Below are 22,622 nucleotides of genomic sequence, written 5' to 3'. Positions count from 1 at the left end.
CAAAATCAGTCAAGAGATACGATTAGCACTTTATCTTCTAAAATCGACAAGTTTATAGATGCTATCAGTGGAAAAATAAGTAATCACGACGATGGTTTTAAACGGATCGAAAATAAATTCGATCAGCTTATTAAAAACCACTCATCTAGCATCCATAATTTGGAGATTCAAATTGGTCAACTTGCTAAATCAATTCCATCCCGAAAAGAGGGAAGTCTTCCCAGCCATACGGAAGAAAATCCGAAAGAGCAGGTGAAGGCTATTACTCTTCGTTCAGGAAAAAATTATCAAGGGCCTAAAATGCCCAAAGATGCAATATTACCGGGAACTGATTTACCAAAGTCCAAAGAAGATATCTTAATCACAAATAATTCACCATTTGACGCAGGTACTAAAACTTTTGTACCCAAACCACCTTTTCCACACAAAGTCCGAAATAAGGACTATGATAAACAACTTCTAACGTTTTTGGATAAACTTAAAAATTTGCACATCAATTTGACGTTTATGGATGCAATTACACAAATTCCTAACTATGGTAAGTTTTTAAAGGATTTGATTTCGAAGAAAATCAGTTGGGAAGGAATTTCATCCATTTCGTTAACTGAAGACTGTAGTTCAATAGTATCAAGTAATTTGCCCACTAAACTCAAAGATCCCAAATGTTTTACTATTCCGTGTAAGTTGGGAGATATTGAATTCTCAAGTTGTCTTTGTGATTTAGGAGCAAGTATAAACTTAATGCCATTGTCTATTTTTAACAAGTTAGGTTTAGAAGAAGATATCAAACGTACCAATATGGTTTTGCAATTAGCGGATCAAACCACTAAGAGGCCATATGGTATAATTGAAGATGTTTTAGTCAAAGTCGATAAATTTATTTTTCCTACCGATTTTGTTATCTTAGACTTTGCATATGATGTAAATTGCCCTTTAATTTTTGGTAGACCGTTTATGAACACAGGACGCGCTCTAGTAGATGTGTCGGAAGGGAAGGTAGTTTTAAGGATAGGAGAAGATAAGGTCGAGTTTAATATGAACAAAGCGATGAAATACCCTATGGAGGAATTCGCTTGTATGAAACTTGATTTAGTCGAGGAATGTGTCAATGATGTAATTCAAAGTGAAGAAATAATTGAACCTATAATAGATGAGGAATTAGACAATAAGGACCCAGAGCCTTTGATTAGAGAAGATGGACCAGTTCCGCCTTCAATTGTAACACCCCCTAAATTAGAACTTAAAGAGTTACCCAGTCATTTGAGATACGCTTTCTTAGGCGAAGGCGATTCTCTACCTATAATTATTTCTAACAAATTAACAAGCGATCAAGAAGAAAAATTGAAAGAAGTTGTTAGAAATAGGATAGGAAGTATGGGATGGCAAATTTCAGACTTAAAAGGAATTAATCCTAGTATAGTAATGCACAGAATTCACTTAGAAGAGGATAAGCCACCTAAAGCGGATAGGCAAAGACGCTTAAATCCGAACATGAAAGAAGTAGTCAAAAATGAGATTACTAAACTTTTAGACAATGGAATCATTTATCCGATCTCGGATAGTGAATGGGTTAGTCCAATCCATTGTGTACCAAAAAAGGGAGGCATAACTGTTGTAAGAAATGATGAAGGTGAACTGATACCTACACGAACCACCACCGGTTGGAGGGTTTGTATAGACTATAGGAACCTAAACAAAGCAACCAGAAAAGATCATTTCCCTCTACCTTTCATTGATCAAATGATCGAAAAGATAGCCGGTCATGCATTTTACTGTTTTCTGGACGGTTATTCCGGATTCTTTCAAATTTATATTTACCCGGATGACCAAGACAAAACAACCTTCACATGTCCTTACGGAACTTTTGCATATAGGAGAATGCCTTTTGGTCTATGTAATGCACCAGCAACTTTTCAACGATGTATGACAGCAATCTTTAACGACTTCATTGAAGACATAATGGAAGTTTTCATGGATGATTTTTCAGTTTATGGAGATTCTTTCGATGCATGTTTACAGAACTTAGATAAAGTATTGTCTAGATGTGAGGAAACGAATTTAGTTTTAAATTGGGAAAAATGTCATTTCATGGTAGACGAAGGAATTGTTTTAGGTCATAAGATTTCTGAAAAAGGTTTAGAAGTGGATAGAGCAAAGACTTCAGTTATAGAAAAATTACCCCCACCAACCACTGTTAAGGGAGTAAGATCATTTTTAGGTCATGCAGGTTTTTACAGACGGTTTATAAAGAACTTTTCTGTAATCTCCAAACCACTTACTAATTTGCTTATGAAGGATTCAACTTTTGATTTTAATAAAGATTGTTTACAAGCTTTCAATACTTTGAAAACGGCTTTAGTCAGTACACCTATAATATCGAAACCCGATTGGACTCTACCTTTCGAAATTATGTGCGATGCGAGTGACTTAGCTGTAGGATGTGTATTAGGTCAAAGGAAGGATACGAAACTTCATGTTATATATTATGCTAGTCACACATTGTCCGGTGCACAACTAAATTACACCACAACTGAAAAAGAAATGTTAGCAGTAGTTTTTGCATGTGATAAATTCCGATCTTATTTGTTAGGATCTAAAGTCATCATTTATACTGATCATGCAGCTTTACGATATTTGTTTGCTAAGAAAGATGCAAAACCACGTCTTATTCGATGGGTTTTACTATTGTAAGAATTTGACATTGAGATTAAAGACAAAAAGGGAGTTGAAAACCTGGTCGCCGATCATCTATCAAGACTTGAGGATGAAAACGGTCCCATCGGTGAAACATCGGGTATTCGAGATGATTTCCCCAATGAACATCTCATGCAATTACAAAGTGTCATAACTCCATGGTATGCTGATATAGCCAATTACTTAGCTGCACATGTTGTGCCAGATGGATTGACTTACCAGCAAAAGAAGAAATTCTTTTCAGAAGTTAAGAAATATTTTTTGGAAGATCCATTCTTGTTCAAAACATGCGGCGATGGAATATTTAGGAGATGTGTTAGTGAGTTTGAACATGAATCTATATTGTTAGAATGTCATGCTAGCGCTTACGGAGGTCATAATAGCGTAAGCAAAACAGCAGCTAGAATACTTGAATGCGGATTCTTTTGGCCTACTCTGTTTAAAGATGTCCGTTCATTTATTATCCGCTGTGATAAATGTCAAAGAACGAGGAATATAGGAAGGAAAGATGAAATGCCTCTTAAGAACATATTGGAAGTTGAAATCTTCGACGTATGGGGAATTGATTTCATGGGTCCTTTTCCTCCTTCTTTTGGCAAAAATTATATATTAGTAGCCGTAGATTATGTTTCAAAGTGGGTTGAAGCAATTGCAACCCCGACAAATGATTCTAAAGTAGTTGTTAAGTTTTTAAATTCAATATTCTGTCGATTTGGAGTTCCTAGAGTTATGGTAAGCGACGGTGGTACTCATTTCGTAAATAGAGCTTTTGAGTCACTTATGAAAAAATACAGAGTACACCATCGTATCTCTACACCGTACCATCCTCAAACGAATGGTCAAGCAGAAATTTCAAATAGAGAACTCAAATGGATACTTGAGAAAACAGTTTCGTCTTCTAGAAGAGACTGGGCACATAAACTTGACGATGCACTATGGGCATACCGTACTGCATTTAAAACACCTATCGGGATGACACCTTATAGATTAGTCTATGGTAAAGCTTGTCATTTGCCAGTTGAATTAAAACATAAAGCATATTGGGCTATAAAAACCCTTAATTATGATTTGCAAAGCGCAGGAAAAAAGCGTTTGTTTGACTTAAACGAGTTGGATGAATTACGCTATTTGTCCTACGAAAATGCGAGCATTTATAAGGAGAAAATTAAAAAGTGGCATGATGCCAAAAATTAAAATTAAAAACTTTAATGTTGGAGATAAGGTCTTACTTTTTAATTCTAGATTAAAGTTATTTCCAGGTAAGCTAAAATCTAGATGGGCTGGACCATTTTTGGTTGTTCAAACATTTGATTACGGAACATTGGAGCTAGAAAAGTCTAATGGCGACCGATTTAAGGTCAATGGTAATCGTTGCAAAATTTATTTCGACGGAGCTCCAATTCAAGCAATTGAATCCGTGGATAAATTTTATAAAAATTAATTTCTTTGATTTTTATGTTTTTAATTTATAGTTTTTCTTATCTTATGTTTCCTTGTTAATTTATTTTCTTTTTAATTTATTTATTTTATTTTTATTTTTAATTTATTTACTTTAATTTTTATTTTTATATATTTATCATTAAGTACAAATGAGTTTTATTCACATTAAAATTTTAATTTAGTCATGTTTTTGAAAATTTTCATTAAGTATTAAGTGTTATTGAGAAATTATATATGCAGAAATCTCAGTTGAGATTTTCTATGTTCCAGGATTTGGAAATCTCAGTTGAGATTCCGAAAATCTCAGTTGAGAAATTTTCTGTCTTTTTACATTTGAAATAACTGTAAGTAATTACAGTCTTCTTTCTTCAAAATTTTCTGTCAGTTAAATCGAAGAGGTATCACTTTAACACCTATTCCTTTCTAACAGTCATAACCTTTCACTTATAGTTCTTATATATTCCTGTAGGATCAGACTTCTTCCATTTTATTCATCTTTCTGAATTTCTTTCTATTTCTGAAATCCTACAGTCTTCATTTTTTCTTTTCTATCACAGACATGACTAAGTCTTTGAAGAACGTCCAAAAACAAAATTCTTCTCAAAAGGGGAAAGTTGATATCTCCGATAAATATGGAGCATGGTTTCCCATTTATAACCATGATGAGAGGAAACGCTTTCTGCAATTCAGATATGCTCAATTCTTTGGCATGATGTATCTGGACGAGTTTTCTGAACGAGGAACTCGGGATAAGCGAAGACATTGATCGCTATCTGACTAATTTGGGATGGACCAAATTTGTTTCTATGAAATTTCCTATTATTGGAAATTGGGTTCTGGAATTTTTCTCCACCGTTAGGTTCGTCAACAAGAGACGTGTTCGTCTCAGTTTTCGTTGTGAGGGGGAGGTATTCACTTTTGGCTATCCGGAACTTCATAATTGGTTTGGATTTCCACCCCGAGACACAACTCAACACCATCCTGGAAGGGATATCACTTCTAGAGATATATGGAGGATGCTAACAGGATTTTGGCGATTCAATCCACGTCTTGCCTTCAACAAATCCATCAATTCTAATTCCATGCTATATCTACACAAATTCCTCTGTCATAACCTTTTTGGTCGAGTCAGTAGCAATGTTGTGAAAGATACTGATCTTTATGTGTTGGGCGACATTTTCCAAGGCAACTCAGTGAACTCCTCGAAGATTTTAATGGAGGGGTTAGTTGCTGCTTCCCGTTCGAAGAAACGGAAGATTGGGTTCGCCAACATCATTTGTGGAATCATATTAGGAGCCAAGGGAACCATTTCTGTTCCTTGGACTGATACAGAACCATACCCTATTTTAGACTACGAGTTCTTGGAGAACGAGGGACTTGTTAAACGAGTTTTCCGTTCTGGTCCAACATTCCTTTCTGCACCAGAGAGGCAAGTCTTCGTTCAAACGAAGATTAACAGGGCTAATTCACGTCGTCTGTCATCTAGTTAGGGATATATATATTTTATGTGTTTCTGTTTGTTGTTTTTAATATATATATATGAGTGCTTATTTGTAAATTATGTTTTTATAATGTTTCTATATAGATGTATATTATGGTATTGTTTACAAATGATAAATACAAATGCATTAATTCCTTAATTTCTTTATTTTATTTTAAGGAACAACCTTTGGTTTTCCTTTAATTTAATGTTTTAGTTTTGTTTATCTCAGTTTCAGGGATTAATGTTCACATTTTGGTACTTACTTTTAAGAGGAATTGGTTTAGAAGTGTTAAATTCATCAAAAACAGTCCCAATTTTACCCAGATTTTTCAGAATCTCAGTTAAGATTTTGAATTCTCAGTTGAGACAGCGGAGGAGAATTTTTAGGCAAAAATTTCGCCCCTCTCTCTACTTGCTGTCGCGACTGAGATTTTGAAAATCTCAGTCGCGACTTGCGACCTGCAGGTGCGGGATTGGGCGAACTTCCACCATCTTTTCCTATTTCTACTCTATTTACTACCTATTCAACTATCCTAATCAATACCTATTACTTCCACCTATTTATATCACCTCTTTTTACACCAATCAATCATCTTTTCTCTTCCCAATAACAAGATTCACTCATCTTCCCCATCAATATTTACCCTATTCATTTTCTTCTTCCCCAATTCACCACCATTATCTTTTATTCAAACTTTCATCCTTTCATATTTTCTTCTTCTATTTCACCCAAATTTCACAAACAAAAACACTATGCCTAAACAAAAGACCGTTGCAAACAAAGCCAAGGCCACCGAGATCAATAGATTACGGGTTCAATATGATGCACCGTTTGATATTACGTCGGAAGCCGAAGGACGCAAATATCACCGATTTTCTAATGTCCTAATAGAGTTCGTCGACATGCCTTTTCTTGACACCGACACGGTAAATACTCTTTCTTTTACCGAGCGTATTGATGAATTTCTTACCGTTCTTGGTTGGAAACGATTTTCTAGTATGCATTTTCCAAGTCTTAAATCGCATATTATTGAGTTTTTGGTTACTCTAACCTATGACAAGAAGAAAGGAGTTATCTCTTTTCGTAGTGATGGAGTTCGTTATGATGTTGGGTATGCGGCCATGAACCGTTGGTTTGGTTTTCCTACTCGGAATTTTTATTCAAAGCCAAAGCCTTTTGATTCACACACGGTTTGGAATACTTTAACCGGTTTAGATGTTTTTCGTCCAAAGAATACATCTAGTAAGCTAATTAAGGATGATTGTGTATTCTTCTTTCACAAGTTTTTATCATTTTCCTTATTTGGTCGGGTTGAAAGTTCAAAAGTGCAAGTTCGTGATTTGGTTGTGTTTGATGCTATTTTTAAGGGTTTGACAATTGATAGTATTGAGATGATATTTACTAATTTAGTTCGAGCTTCCAAGTCCCGCAATAAGCAAGTGCCTATGGGTAATTTAATTACCGGCATTGTTTTGGGCGCTCGAGGTGAATTAGCGGATTATCAAAATATGTCTCATGTTGGTTTACCTTCATTGGATCTCACGGCACTTCAAAGGGCCAATTTATTGAAGAAATTGGGACCACCCGCTTTTATTTCTTATACGGATCGCACAAGACGTGTATTTGCTACCATGAGTAGTGAAGCCTCGGGTTCTCAAGGTTTAGGTGCCCAAGATGATGTTGAGGAGGATGAAGAGGAATTTGATGAAGACGAAGAGGAGGAGGAGAATGTTGATGTTAATGCCACCGAGCAAGCGAATGTGGAACGGAATGAAGAAGAACAAGTTGGATGGCAACGTGTTTTGACACAAATGAATGAGCATAACCGTCACATGAATTTGCGGTTAGATGAAGTCGTTGCCAATTATGCCGAAATGAGTTCAAGGATCACTACATTGAGTCGTGAGCACAAGTCTACTCGTCACCGGATGCTCTCTTTCTTCCGACGCCAAGGAGTTGAGACTACGCCTTCTCCACCACCTTCACCTTGATAGGTTTTATCGTTTCTCTCTTTAACTCATTTTCGTTATTATTATTATTATTATGTTTTATTCGGTTTGGTACAATATTTTTTAATTATGTTTGGTACAATTTTCTTTATTATTATGTTTGAATGTTATCGTACTCTACATTTTTCATTTCTAATTCGTATGATTTATTTCGTACTATTTTTCGTGTTTTATCGCTTTTTGCACCAATGAGGACATGGTCCAAATTAAGTGTGGGAGGAGGTATTTCATATCCATTTTATTTTTAAAGTACGAATGAATGCAACGAATGAGAATGAATGCTATTTATTTAAAGTATACATGCATATTGTTATTTAATTTTAAGCCAAATATAATATGCAACATTTTCAAACAAAAAAATGCAACATTTTTTCTATAATGTGCAACACTTATCATTATTGATAGAAATAAATATTTCTATACGGGCTATATTTTTACAAATATCTTTACAAATCTCCGATACGATTTTATCAAAAACGTCTCGAGTGAATGTATATAAGTAAAATTTCTTTAGTTTCAAATCTCTACTTTATATCATGAATTCATGATAAATATAAATCTTATTTTCAATTTTCAATTAGGTTTATAGGCATAAATCAAACTAACAACTTTAGCTTTTTAGCTCGATATTATTTTTCGTCTTACATTAAAACCAATTGAAGTTTTTAAGGAAACTTTAGCCATAATACATGTTGAATTTCAAGTCAATATAGGATGAATGTGCTATTTTTCTTTCCCAATTTTATTTTCATGTTAATTAAATCAAGTAGTCGTATTCTTAACTTTTGGCCACGATTGAGACCAACCTTATCACAATCGAGGTATGAAAGGGAAGAACATTAAGTACCGTTTACTTTTGGCCACGATTGCGACCACCCTTATCACGGTCGAGCTATGAAAGGAACGTTAAAAAATTAAAGCAAAATTAAACTTGTTTAAAGTTTTAAGTAACGATTGCGTCCACCCATGGCATGGTCGGTACCTCTTAAACGAACACGAAAGCAAATTAATGCGTATAAAGTTACGATCGAGACCACCCTTATCTTGGGCGTAACTAAGCAAATATATTAAACCTAAGTCCTTAATAAACTATATTTGTAATAGTTTAGGTTTGGGAAAGGAAATTTTGTGCTTAGAAATGCCTTGAGACGAAAGATTCGGAAACATGCGTGCTTACACCATCCCGAATACTTCAATATAAAAATTGAGATACAAGACGAGTAATAGATTTCTTTTTACACAAGCTAGTTTGATACTTTGCGTATAAATTTACCATGAAAAGTTTATCTTTCGGTTTAACTAATTTAAAAAGGAATATATGGGTATATGTTCTATTTATAAAGAGATTGATTAAAGGATAAATTTAGTGAAATTTTGCTCGGGACTAGCAAAAGCTTAAGTGTGGGAGTTTGTTAAGCCCAAAATATACCTAAAATAGCATACATAAATACATTAAATTTACATTGAAATCGAGTTAATTATGTTCATTTAGAATACTTTTACGTCCTTATTTACTTCTTTGATGCAAGGTACCTAAATATTTGGTAAAATCCAAATAGGAGCGAAAACGGAGCTAAAACGGAGCTAAAATGGAGGAAAAACCTTAAAAACGTATCAAGAATGCATATCAGTCAGAAGAACGCTCGAGGAGGATGAAAAACAGTCGTACGCCAGGGAGAAATCTCTCTGTCGCGACTGAGATTCTCAAAATCTCAGTCGCGACTTACGGAGGTCAGCTCGGGGAAAAACGAAATTTTCACTCGCCCCTATATCCCCTGTCGCGACTGAGATTTTTAGAATCTCAGTTGCGACAGCAAGTCTTCCTGCACACAAAACACATGTTTAAAATGGAAAAACGCGTCTGTTCGTTCGGATAAAAGCAACCCTTCACCAGCAGACACGACCCGTCATTTACAACCCTTCACCAACTATAAATAAGTGATTCATTTCAGAAATCAAGGTTGGGTTAAGTTGGAAAAGTTAGAGAAATTAGAGAAGAAAGTTGTTATGTAGAGTTTTCCGATTCAGAAAAGAATCAGAAAGTTAGAGTTCATTTCTGTAAGCAATCGTGTTGTACACGAATTGTATTTAGATTAGTTATAAACACAGTATTAGTTTAGTTTTCATTCTGATAGTGGACGAGACCAGTCTCTATTCCAAAGATCCAGCGAGAAGAATTGACGGCTGAAGCGCATATGGTTTGACGAGCCTACGGAGTTTGAGAGAAAGATTGACGACCCGGATCTCAAAGTCTTCGTTACAATGCTATCCAAGTTTCTACTTCTCTGTTAACTTGTGAAAATTCACATTTAATTAATGATATACCTTCTTTATTCAATACATTCTTACTTTTGTTATTTTGATGTTGTTCTGACAAAATGATTTTCAAAATGATAAATTGGTGTTTTTATTAAAACGTTCTATTCCATCTTATTCATATAAGAACTTTGTTGAACACTTAACAAATTTAGTTTTTATGGATGACATGATCGCTGATCGCGGCTTATCGGAAGTAAAACACTAGTTTGATTAAGGTAGGAATCATCTCTACGCTAGAGGGATTTCTATAGTTCAAAGCCATTTAATTGAGTAAATTACTATATTGTTACATGTCCATAATCTCACAAAGTTAAAGTTGTTTACTTTGCTTTATGAAAATAAAATCTATTTTATTCCGATTGCGGAAGTATCTGTTTTGTAATCAAAATTCCAAAACGGAATTGTTCTCTAAACTCGATATAATCTTTCTATCTAATCCTAATTTACCAAAACCTATTCTATCAACTAAACGTATTTCTTTTATTAAACCTAAAGACGTGACTAAACTGAATTAAATAAAGTTTTAGTTAAAAAGCGTTCCCTGTGGGTTCGATATCTTTTATTACTACAAGCGTATACCGTGCACTTGCGGAAATCGCTCAACAGTGAGGCCGTTCGGCACCTTATCTAACAATACTCCCCATCACAGTCATCATCAATCGGCCCACAACACACATCCCCTTCATCATCATATTCCTCATCGTCTTCATACCGCTCAACCATGTTGGCGCTTCTTCTCTTGGGGCACTCATTGGAACGGTGGCCTGACTCATTGCATCGGAAACATTTGAATGGAGCCGGCCTCGCATAAGGGTTGTTGCCCCTAGGGGGTTGTGTCGCCTTAAAAGGCATCACATCTCCACTAGGTGCCTTTCCCGCACTTGGCGCCTTGGGAGCGCTCGAACTTGCAATACCCTTGCCCTTATCGTTCCCCTTGGGAGCTCCTCTCCCTCTATAAGTGCTCTCAGTGAGACCAAAAGTCTTCTCACTACATGTATGCCTTGTCCACCATCATACTCCCCATCATAGTCATCATCAATCGGCTCACAACACACATCCCCTTCATCATCATATTCCTCATCGTCTTCATACCACTCAACCATGTTGGCGCTTCTTCTCTTGGGGCACTCATTGGAACAGTGGCCCGACTCATTGCATCGGAAACATTTGAATGGAGCCGGCCTCGCATAAGGGTTGTTGCCCCTAGGGGGTTGTGTCGCCTTAAAAGGCCTCACATCTCCACTAGGTGCCTTTCCCGCACTTGGCGCCTTGGGATCGCTCGAACTTGCAATACCCTTGCCCTTATCATTCCCCTTGGGAGCTCCTCTCCCTCCATAAGTGCTCTCAGCCCCGGCTCTCCTATAGCCTTCACGTCCCCTCAAACTCAACTGTGCCTTGGCCTTTAATGCTAAATTACGGGCGTCTTGCACCCGAATCACCATATGTGTTCCAATCCGGTCTTGGATGTTGTACCTCAAACCTTCAAGATACCTAGAAGTCTTTTGGCTTTCGGTTTCTGACAAGTTAGCCCTTGCCGAAAGCCGCAAGAACTCCGAGGTGTATTCGTGCACACTCCTTGCACCTTGCGAACAATTCCGGTAAGAACTGTAAATGTATTGCTCGTAGTCGGGTGGCAGAAATCTTTCCCGCAACATCGATTTCATCCTAAGCCAAGATCTAATCGGCTCCCTTCCTCCTCTTCTTCTCCTTTCCTTCATATTATCCCACCAAACTGAAGCTCCTCCTTTCAACCGGTAAGCTACCAAACGGACTTTCCGATCCTCTGGTATTCCTACATAATCAAATAATCGCTCCACCTCTAACAACCAATCAAGAAAACCCTCTATGTCGAGTTCTCCCCCGAATGACGGTAAGTCTACTTTCAGTTTGAAGGTGTCGTCCCTCTCAAAATTGCCTCCAAACCCCATTCTCACATTCGGCTCGCCTCTATATCCGCCTCTTTCATTACCCCGACCCCCATACGGGTCATTCAAACCAACATTCTCCCTCTCATAACCACCTACAACATCATTATGCACAATATCCATATTCCCGGCACGCACATGCGCGGGACCAACAACATCATTCACATGCACATCATGTCTAGGTCTATCATGCATAGCATTATCATCCATCCTAATCCCCATATTCCTAGCAATCCTAGGCATATCGTAATCATCAAACAAGTCCCCATCACTATCACTATCCGCATTTCTAATGATTACAGGATTAGTCCGTCTTACCTCTTGAACCCGAGGGTCCATGGCTTGGGGTGCATAAGTTCTCCTTGGTGGTGGTGTCGGTTGTCGGTCAAGTAGAGGACGGGCTTGTTCTTCTTGCCGCTGGTGAGGCTCTCCGGTTAGGAGAGCTTGAGTGTTGCGGGTTGTTATGGCGAGTTCTTCAAAGATGAGATGAATATCTCGGGTACTCGTGTCGTGCTTCTCCTCTATCGCTTTTAGAGACTCCGTGATATGCTTCACATTGCCTTCTAGTGTCTCAACTCGTTGCTCCATGGATCCGATGGCTTCGTTTGTGATACGTGGTTGAACCATTTCCGAGGAGAAGTCTCCGGAAGGAAAACGACTCGGCTCTGATACCAACTGATGTAGCGTGAAATCGACTGAGAGTTTTAATCGTAAACTCACAAAGAATACAATCTTTTCAATCTAAACTTGAAGGTTGAATAAACCCAAAACAAGGATGAACCTTGAGCTCCAATGGAGGCTTGAGATAAATTTCATAAAAAGTTGGTTTCATTACAAATAATGGAGTTTATATACTCCAACAAAATAAAAGGGAAAAGACTAAAAGCCCTTGAATAGGGTTTCTAACAAAACATAGGATAAGGGGTAGGATGGGAAGGGTAAGAAATAATGGCAACCTAGTAAATATTGGGTGATGGCAAAACAGTAATTAATCAATGGCAGGATTGGTCCCCCCCCCATGGTAGAACTTGGAGGAGAAGTATTCTCCTGGCAGGACACGCCCCGCGTGGACCTTGGTACGCCCCGTGTGACTGAGCCACTGAGATGGGAGAGTCTTTGACGAGCACTTCACGCGTGGCGTTCCGGATTCATGCCCCGCGTATTGGAGCCTCTGATCCTGGTGATCCTCGCTGATGGACTTCACGCGGGGCGCCCCTGGTGGTACGCCCCGCGTAGCCGGCCTCCTGGACAATCTTCACTTCAGACCCTGGTGTGACGCCTCGCGTACTTGGAGATGCGCCCCGCGTCATTGATCTCCTGGACAATTCTTCGGCAAGGGAGTCCTTTACGCCTCGCGTCTTGTCGAGCACGCCTCGCGTGCCTGGCTGGTTAGCCCGACTCTCGCTGTCCTCGTCTCTTAGCTCCGAGCTCAGGCTTAGGGATAGGATGCCCTCATCACACTGGTGGCTTTTGAGCCTTAGAATAGTTGAATGTCTAACAACACTTTCATTCTTTATCAGACACATCTCGTTTGCAGATTCCGCGTTCCTTATTCATTTAATTATATCATGGTCTGACAGAATAACTTTGCTCTTAGGGCGAATAGTCGAATGTCTAACAACATTTTCATTCTGTATGAGGCACACCTCGCTTGCAAATTCCGTGTTCCTTGTTCATTTAATTATATTATGGTCTGACAAAACAACTTTGGTCTTAGTCCTTCCAATTTTTCATAATTTAGCAAATCGACCTTGCTTGTTATAATTATTTCCTCTAATTCCAAATAAAAATAAATTAATTCAAGATGGTAAAGTTAATTGAGCTAATTCAAGTTAATGCAAAAACATCGTTCCAATTTATAAAAAAACTTAAATCATTATTTATCAAAATTCATAACGTATATGTGATATATATAAAATTAGTTTTAATTCGATAAATATAATCACGTATATGTTATACACGTAGTTTCAAATCAAAATAAATCAATTCGTGACACTATCCCGAATCAATTAACTGAATTAATTCAAATTGATACAAAAGTAGTCATTTGAATTATTTAGCATACATGTGATATACGTAAAATTAATTTTAATTTGATAAACATAATTGCATGTATGTTATATATGTAGTTCCAAAATAAAAATTAAATGAATTTGAAATGTTATTTCGAATCAATAAAAATAACCAAGTTAATTCGAATCGATATGAAAAATATCATTCGAGTTTATAATATACTGAAAAATATTCCTTACTAATTTTTTTATTTTTGTTTATCGTATATATGATATACATAAAATAAAAATTGGATTTTAATTCGATAAATACGATTAGGTGTATACGTGATTCAAAATAAAAAAATAATTCACTCGAGATGTTATCTTGAACCAATGAAATTAATCAAATCAATTCAAATTGATATGAAAATATCATTTAAATTTAGTAATACACGCAAAAATATTGTTGATTAAAATGTGTAGTTTATTGTATATGTGATATGCATCAAAGTAAAAATTAGACTTTAATTCAACAAAACATAATTATGAGTATGTTATATACGTAGCTCCAAATCAAAATAAATCAATTCAACATATTATCTCGAATCATAAAATTAACCAAATTAATTCGAATCGATGGAAAAATGTCATTCGAATTCATAATATGTCTAAAATATTCCTAAACTCAATAACTCTAAAACATATGAGTACATGGTTTATATCGACGATTTAAAGCAAAGAAAAAAAAACACATGATATCACAATAGTACTGACACGCCGTGCAGGGTAGGGTGAGATCGCGTCCCTTCCCTACATATAATCGGAAAAACAAACTTCTGATCTCTCTGAAGGCCATGTTTATCAAATAGTCAATCCACACAGATATGGTGCCAAAAAAATTAGGTAAAAAATAAACCTTACACAAAGAATAAATTTTGACAAGAAAAAGTTGACCGTTAAGGTATCATTTGGAAGTTTAAATTGATAATTAAAGTTTAAGAATAATAATAATTATTATTCATATATACATCCACGTGGAAGTTTTTAGATTTGAAACGTATATAATACATGCTGATTTTGAATTAAAAGTTTAAACTGATAATTGTTGCTATAAATAACTTTGTGATTATTATTATTAAAAAGCAATTTGAGGTCCATGATCATTCATCTTTTCGTGCATTAAGTCTTTAATTTTTTATTTGAACATATTAAGCACATAATCTTTTATTTTTTGTCACATTAAACTCTCAATGATCATAAAAATTAGTTTTAAATATAAAAATAAAAGATTACGAGCTCAATATAAAAGATTAAGAATTTAATGCACTGGGATGGAGTGCATCAAAATTTTGAAACATGAAGAGGCTTTTTCTTTTTTACATTATTATTATTATTATTATTATTATTATTATTAGGGTAAATAATTATAAGGTCCTTATATTTTTACTTAACACGCTAGTAAGTTCATCATATTATTATAAGGTCCTTAAGTTTTATCTTAATCAATTCTTTAGTCTTTCCATTTGTTTTTGTAAATGAAAGTCCAAAATTACCCATAGTTATGTACATAAAAAAATTTATCTTCTAGTTTCAAATTTAATCTAATTTGTTTTAATAAAAATTTTGAACTACATACACACCGAAATTAATATACTTGAAAAAATGTATTATTAATTTTCTTAAATCGTAATTATTTATTTCTTTATTGTTTTAATATAATATCTTTCAACTAACATTAAATATTATTATAAAAATTTTTAATTTTTTAAAAATCATATATTTTTTTCTTTATTCGTAAAATTTATTAGAATTGATTTTACATTATTAAATTAAAGTTCTATAATCGTATAAAATTTGATAAATCAATTGCTTTATATTAGAGTATCAGGAATTTTCACATGCACCTTAATGAGCAAATGAATTTGCTCATTCACCGTTAGATATAGGCTTATTGAATCTAAACCTCATGATGTTTTGAATCTCCATCTTAGGGTATATTGGAGAGATTGTGATTATGAGGAAAAAAAGAAAAAAAATAGAAAATAGAAAAAATAGATGTTTTATTATTAAAATATAAAGTCAAGGGTAATTAATAAAAACAAAAACTGAGGACTATATCATTATTTCTAAAAACGCAGAAACTATTAGGTAAAAAATACAGAACTTATAAGGGCTAATTACAAATCTAGCCCAATTTAGAAGGGTCTTTTACATATCTAACCCACTTTACTTTCATCTTACCAAATTAGACATTTTCAACCATTTTGGACAAAATTACCCTGAGTTCTACTCAATCATCGATCTTCTTCTTCTTCCGCTTCTTCTTCTTCTTCGTTTCAACTTCTTCTTCGGTTCATATTCTTCAATTTCTGATACCAATCATTATCGATTTTTGAGATTATTGACGTATTATGTTCAATTTCCCGTAGAAATTGTATGTTTTTAGCTTATACGCTTGCTTTTCTCGTTGGTCTTGCCTCTTTCTTCATCTGTAATGGTATCATTTCAATTTCCTCTATTTTCCACAATTTTTCTCAATTTTCCTCCATTGTTGTCGCATTTGTGACGGAATTTGTCGCATTTCGTCACAAATGCGACAAGAGTTGTCGCATTTCGTCGGAAATGCGACAAGAATTGTCGCATTTCGTCGCAAATGCGACAATCAGAAGTAGATCGATGATTGAATAGAACTAAGGGTAATTTTTTCCAAAATGATTGAAAATGTCTAATTTGGTAAGATGGAAGCAAAGTGAGTTAGATATGTAAAATGCCCCTTTTAATTGGGCTAGATTTGTAATTAGCCCAACTTATAATTATTTACCCTTATTATTATTATTATTATTATTATTATTATTATTATTATTATTATTATTATTATTATTATTATTATTAGTAGTAGTAGTAGTATGGTTGACTAGTAGTCATACTCTCTCCTTGCTACATTAAGAGGAAATGTTAAGGGAATTTCTTCCTGCAGCACATCAAATTTGACCATGTTTTCTACTCGGCATTTATAGCTTTTCACTACACTCATTATAATGGATTTTCACTTTAAGTATCTCTTTTTCTTCAATACAAGTGTTTATTTTGCAGCTTTTGACAATCTTCAGAAATGGGCTTCTGGGAAGTTGTAGTTTTTAGGTTTGTTCCTTTTTCACTTTAACTATTTTCTGCAATTGCTATGAATATTACTTAAAAAGTGGCTAAATTTCAGTACTTTCTACTACTTGCTAATTTATACCATAACTACCAATGAACTCACTTTTTAAAACCAAATCGTCCCCAAACCTTTCATTTATCAGAGTTAGAGGTCTATGTCTTTGAATTTTCAAATTTTCACCCAAATTTGTAATTTCTGCTCTAGTTTCATCATTATGGAATTTCAATTTCGGGATACAGAGGAGGAAGAAGAAGATAGTTCAAGCTCAAAGTGCTTCAACACCGATAAAATCTCCGGCGAAACTAGCGCTTACAAACCCCAATGTCCTTTCGAAACCCTGCTCCGCAACTGCTTTTCCTTGTATACCTTGGCCAATGGCCACCGCTGCTTCTCTCCATTTTCTTCCCCCTTCCCGATGAGCCCAATATCTTCTCCTCTAGGTGGCTTCTTTAGCTTCCGGTAGTAAAAGTGGAAGGTAACAAGCATTTTTTAGAGGCGTTTTTGGAAAAACCGGTATTCTTATGTTTTGCATTTGGAATTGATTTCCAATTCTATCAAATTCGAGGGAAAAACAGTGACCTATCACCGATTCCATTGAATTGATAGGAAATTGAAAATGAATTATACTCCATAACCATAACTTTTTTTGGATTTACAAATGTCATTTACACCAAACAAATGCTAAAGGTATTAAATATATGTTTGTGCCATATTTTACTACATATACAAGTCATATTCGGTCCTTTTTTATTGCGTTGATCTTAGCAACAACATGAATGCCACAAATTCAACATTTTATTTCTATGAATATGATATTGAATGATTCTTACTATATTCTTTCCAGGAAAAGAGTTTTTCATCCAGAGGAACCATTTCTGCGAAAGTGGAACAAGATATTCATAGTCTTGAGTGCGGTTGCTCTATCACTTGATCTTTTATATTTTTATGCCCTTGGGATTGACAATCCTAGAAAATGCCTTCGTTTGGATGTAAACTTGGAAAAAGTGGTTATGATTTTAAGTTCAGTTGTGGATTTCTTTTTTATAATCCGTGTTATTTTTCAATTTCGCACGGGTTTCTCTGCCTTTTCTACTAGATCACTTGACTCCAGAATGCTAATTGAAGATTCTTGGATAATAGCGAGGAGATATTTATTATCCTACTTCCTCATTGATGTTATTGCAACAATTCCACTTCCACAGGTGCAAAAGACTTTTCTTTCTAGTCAATTCTCATGTTTATTACAGTTTATATTAGCAATATTACTCGAATCCAGTATGTAAAATTAGTGGTCTTGTATAATTGTTATTTTAAGTGCTGCAAACATTTGTAATGCAGGTGGCAATTTTACTCATCATTCCCAAAATGGGAGGATCAAGAATATTGAATACAATAAAACTATTGAAATATATTATCCTATTCCAACTTTTTCCCAAGATGTTTCGTTTCTATAAACTATACAAAGAAACATTGAAAAGCTCCAATAACCACTCAAGAATTGCACAATTCACTCTATTCCTTTATATTTGCGCTGGACATGTAAGTTCAAACTCCATTCCATATTTATACAGATTCTAGTTTGAAGTTTTTCTGTTGTTACTAAAATTTGTGATTGATGATGCTTCATACTTATAAGATATTGAACCATACTGCACTCCAAATTTAGGCTTTGGCATAGTGGTTCAATGCCTTAATATTATCACTTTTGACTTCGCAACTAAGAATATTTGGATCATGTAAATTTGTGAGAAAACTACTCCATTTTATATATTGTCCATTTTATGTATTGAAAGATGGAGTTTATATACAAGAATGAGGATAGGAAGTAGACAAATATACTAATCCTTGTAATTGCTTCCTAAATTTTTTCTTTTATAGTTAGCTATGTTCTCATATGTACATGATATATCATATCAAATTCCACTAATAACAGAGCAATTGTGTGAATTTGACTAATATGACTAGCTAACCTTTTTAGGTTACTGGAGCATTTTGGTACTTGTTTTCTATAGAACGAGAAATGGATTGTTGGCAAGGAGCGTGTGGGAGTCATGTTGGTTGCAACAGGGAAACATTGTACTGCAATGGATATTTTGGAAATGAAGCAGACACGAATATCACGAATAAGCATATGTTTCTGGATATCGCGTGCCCTGCTGACTTACAAGGCAGATCACCCTTTGATTTTGGTGTGTTCATTGATGCCCGTAACTCTGGCATACTGGAATCCTCAAGTTTGTGGCAGAAGTTGTTCTATTGTTCTTGGTGGGCTCTGCAAAATTTGAGGTTTGAAAAAACTAAACTTTTGTCTTTACTAGTTCATTGATGCTAATGCTATCCAAACTTCTACCTTTTGATAAATTGATTTCTATAACGACAAGGCATGTAGTAACTAGTAAGTGTTAGGCCGCGTTTCATTATGTTGAGTTATTGTTTAAATAAGTTGAAAACATTTGAGAAGCTTAAAAAAGTCATCATTCTTATCAAGTGTCTACATCTGTGGAACACAAATTTGCTTGCAATATTGCAGCACTTTAGGTCAGAACCTCAAAACAAGTACACATACCTTGGAGATCTGCTTCGCTGTTTGCATTTTCATTGGTGGTGTGGTGCTGTTTTCATTCGTCATTGGTATTATTCAGGTAGGTAGCTAGATTCCTGTAAAAAATTGAGTTTCCTGTGCAATTGTGTCAAACTCCTTAATTTGTGTGCACCCGAGATGGTAATCATGAAGTTGTCTTTTGCTGAATGAAATCTATAGATGTAAATGTATTTACTGTATCCACTTCATGAAACAGGCAACCATGTTGTCCTCAACAGTGAGAGCAGAGAAGATGAAGATGAAATGGCAAGATGTAGAACACTGGATGGACACGTATTCTTTTCCCCCTGCCCTGCGGAAGCGTGTTAAACGCCATGAACAATATAAGTGGAAACAAATTAAAGGTCTTGATGTAGATAATTTGTTACAGAATTTTCCCAAGCTCCTCAGAAGTGACATAAAGCGCCATCTGTGCTGGAATCTGCTCTTGAGGGTGAGTTTTTATTAGGGGGAATATTTCAAGTATTAGGGGGAATGTTTTTGTTGGAGTTCAGAGTGCAGCTTTTGGTAATCTTTTTCAGAAATTAAAGTTTTTGATTCTGATATATATAATCTTTTACTCTCATATGAATGGTTCGGTGCATTTTCGGACATGACAAAAGATACTAGAAGCTACTCTCTGAGTTATATTTCTGTCCATTTTCATAATTACTAGCTAGGTATTCACTAGTTTTTCATTTACTGCATGTATCTTTTTAGGTGCCAATGTTTGAAAAAATGGATGAACAACTGCTAGATGCAATATGTGATCGTCTCAAGCCAGCACTCTATACAGAAGAAAGCTACATTGTCCGGGAAGGAGACCCTGTTGATGAGATGTTGTTCATCATGCGAGGCAAGCTACAAACAATCACTACCAACGGCGGAAGAAGTGGATTCTTCAACTCTGCATACCTTAAAGCCGGTGACTTCTTTGGAGAGGAACTTTTGATATGGGCTCTAGATCCCCATTTCTCTCCGAAATTCCCTATTTCGACTAGGACTGTTCAAGCCTTAACTAAAGTTGAAGCTTTTGCTCTAATGGCCGATGATTTGAAATTTGTTGCTTCTCAATTCCGTCGGCTTCACAGTAGGCATCTCCGCCATACATTTAAGTTTTACTCGCAGCAATGGAGGACATGGGCAGCATGCTATATACAAGCTTCATGGCGTCGGTATAGCAAAAGGAAGCGAGAAGAGTCTCTCAGACAAGAGGATGATAGGTTGCAAAATGCATTAGCCAAAACAAGCGGGAACTCGCCTAGTTTAGGTGCCACGATATATGCTTTGCGATTCACTGCTAATGCACTTCGGGCTCGACGACATAATGGTACTCAATGCAAGATTGCTGGATAGAGTTCCATCTATGCTTCTTCAGAAGCCTGCAGAACCTGATTTTGCATTTGAAGAGTGATAGACTTTGAGTTAGCTCTTGAGAGGTTTGTGTAGCATATGTAATGTTGTATATGATCATCTTCAATTTTAATTTTATTTTCAAAGTTTGAATCAAAAACCCCTCATTCATAATATAAAGGGAAAAGTACAAAACTGGGTCAAATTGGAGGCCCATTTACATATTTAACCCATTTACTCAACCTATTACATATCTAGACTGATTTTGTGTGACTTTTCCATAATACCCTCAATATTTACGCGCGTCTGTCTCCCTCCCGTATGACTTCGCAGATTCGACCATATGCGAAGCCTGCGAAGTGGATTTACTTAATAAATTTAGTTCGCATATGCGAAGCCTGCGAAGCTGAAGTTTGTTTTGCTTGATGAATTTAGTTCGCATATGCGAAGGCTGGATATGTTTTGAAGCTAATTCGCGAAGTGGTATATAACAAAAAATGGCAAACAACAACGGATTCTAACATTAAAATCATAACATTATCAAAATTTACAACAAGATTGCCACAATAACAACATTCAAATCATAACATTATCAAAATTTACAACAAGATTGTCACAATAAACTCCTAACAAATCACTTCAAAATGAATCACTTCAAAGTGAACCTAGTGTGCACTATGAGACACATCCATCCCAAAAGGTCTGGACTTCCATTTCTCATCTTCCAGACCTTTTGGGATGGACGTGTCCCACGGTGCACACCAAGATTACTCATCCGATTTAAAATTGGTACCGGATTAGTTAGGTTCACTTTGAAGATTGGCACCATAGGATGGACGTGTCCCATGGTGCACCCCAAGATTGGCACAATCTCTCCTAACCAAACAGGCCCATATTACCATGTCCTGCAAATAACTCAACAAAGGGGGCTGCCAGGAATCGAACCCAGGACCACTTGGTCACACTGGCTCTGATACCATGTCATGGAACCGTTTTAGCTAAAAGCTCGAGCTGATAGTTAAAGGTCCACTTCATATTAATAGTTAAATTATCAAGGAACAATACGTAGTAACGATGACCACTAGAACTTAAAGCCGGAGATGTCCAAATGTCACTGTGAATTAAATCAAAGGGCATACATGGAAAATTGTTAGAGGACTGAAACGACAATTTAACTTGTTTTCCATTTACACAGGAAGAGCAAACAGAAACATTCTTATTCCTATTACATGAAATCAAATTTTTATTCAATAGGACGTTCATGATGGGAAGCCCTGGATGTCCTAAACGGTTGTGCCAGACATCAGAAGACAGTGAGGTAAAGACGAAAGGAGACGAGTGTTGTGTGGACTGGCTAGACAAAACTGGATAGAGGTCCCCGGGACTGTTACATCTCATGATAGGTGTACCCGTCTGTAAATCCTTCACAGAAAATCCGAATGGATCAAATTCAACAGAGACTTGGTTATCTTTGGTAAACTGACGGACAGAAATTAGATTTTTGATAAGTTTGGGTGCATGCAAGACATTATGTAAATGTAAGGGTTTATTTTTAGAAGTTAAACTAGCATAACCAGATCCACAAATAGGAACACAGTGACCATTACCGACAATAATGTTTTCATTGAAGCTCGAATTAAAATAAGAGGTGAGTGTACCTTGA

General features: G+C 35.7%; 1 pseudogene; it reads left to right on the top strand.

The window, feature by feature from the left end:
- Positions 1-21,213, top strand: part of LOC136223998 (cyclic nucleotide-gated ion channel 1-like) — a 53,059-nt pseudogene extending 31,846 nt beyond the window's left edge.
- The last annotated feature ends 1,409 nt before the right edge of the window (positions 21,214-22,622 follow it).

This window comes from Euphorbia lathyris, chromosome 1 (assembly GCF_963576675.1).
Source record: "Euphorbia lathyris chromosome 1, ddEupLath1.1, whole genome shotgun sequence".
NCBI classification, from domain to species: domain Eukaryota; kingdom Viridiplantae; phylum Streptophyta; class Magnoliopsida; order Malpighiales; family Euphorbiaceae; genus Euphorbia; species Euphorbia lathyris.
This window is presented reverse-complemented; position numbering and strand designations above follow the sequence as displayed.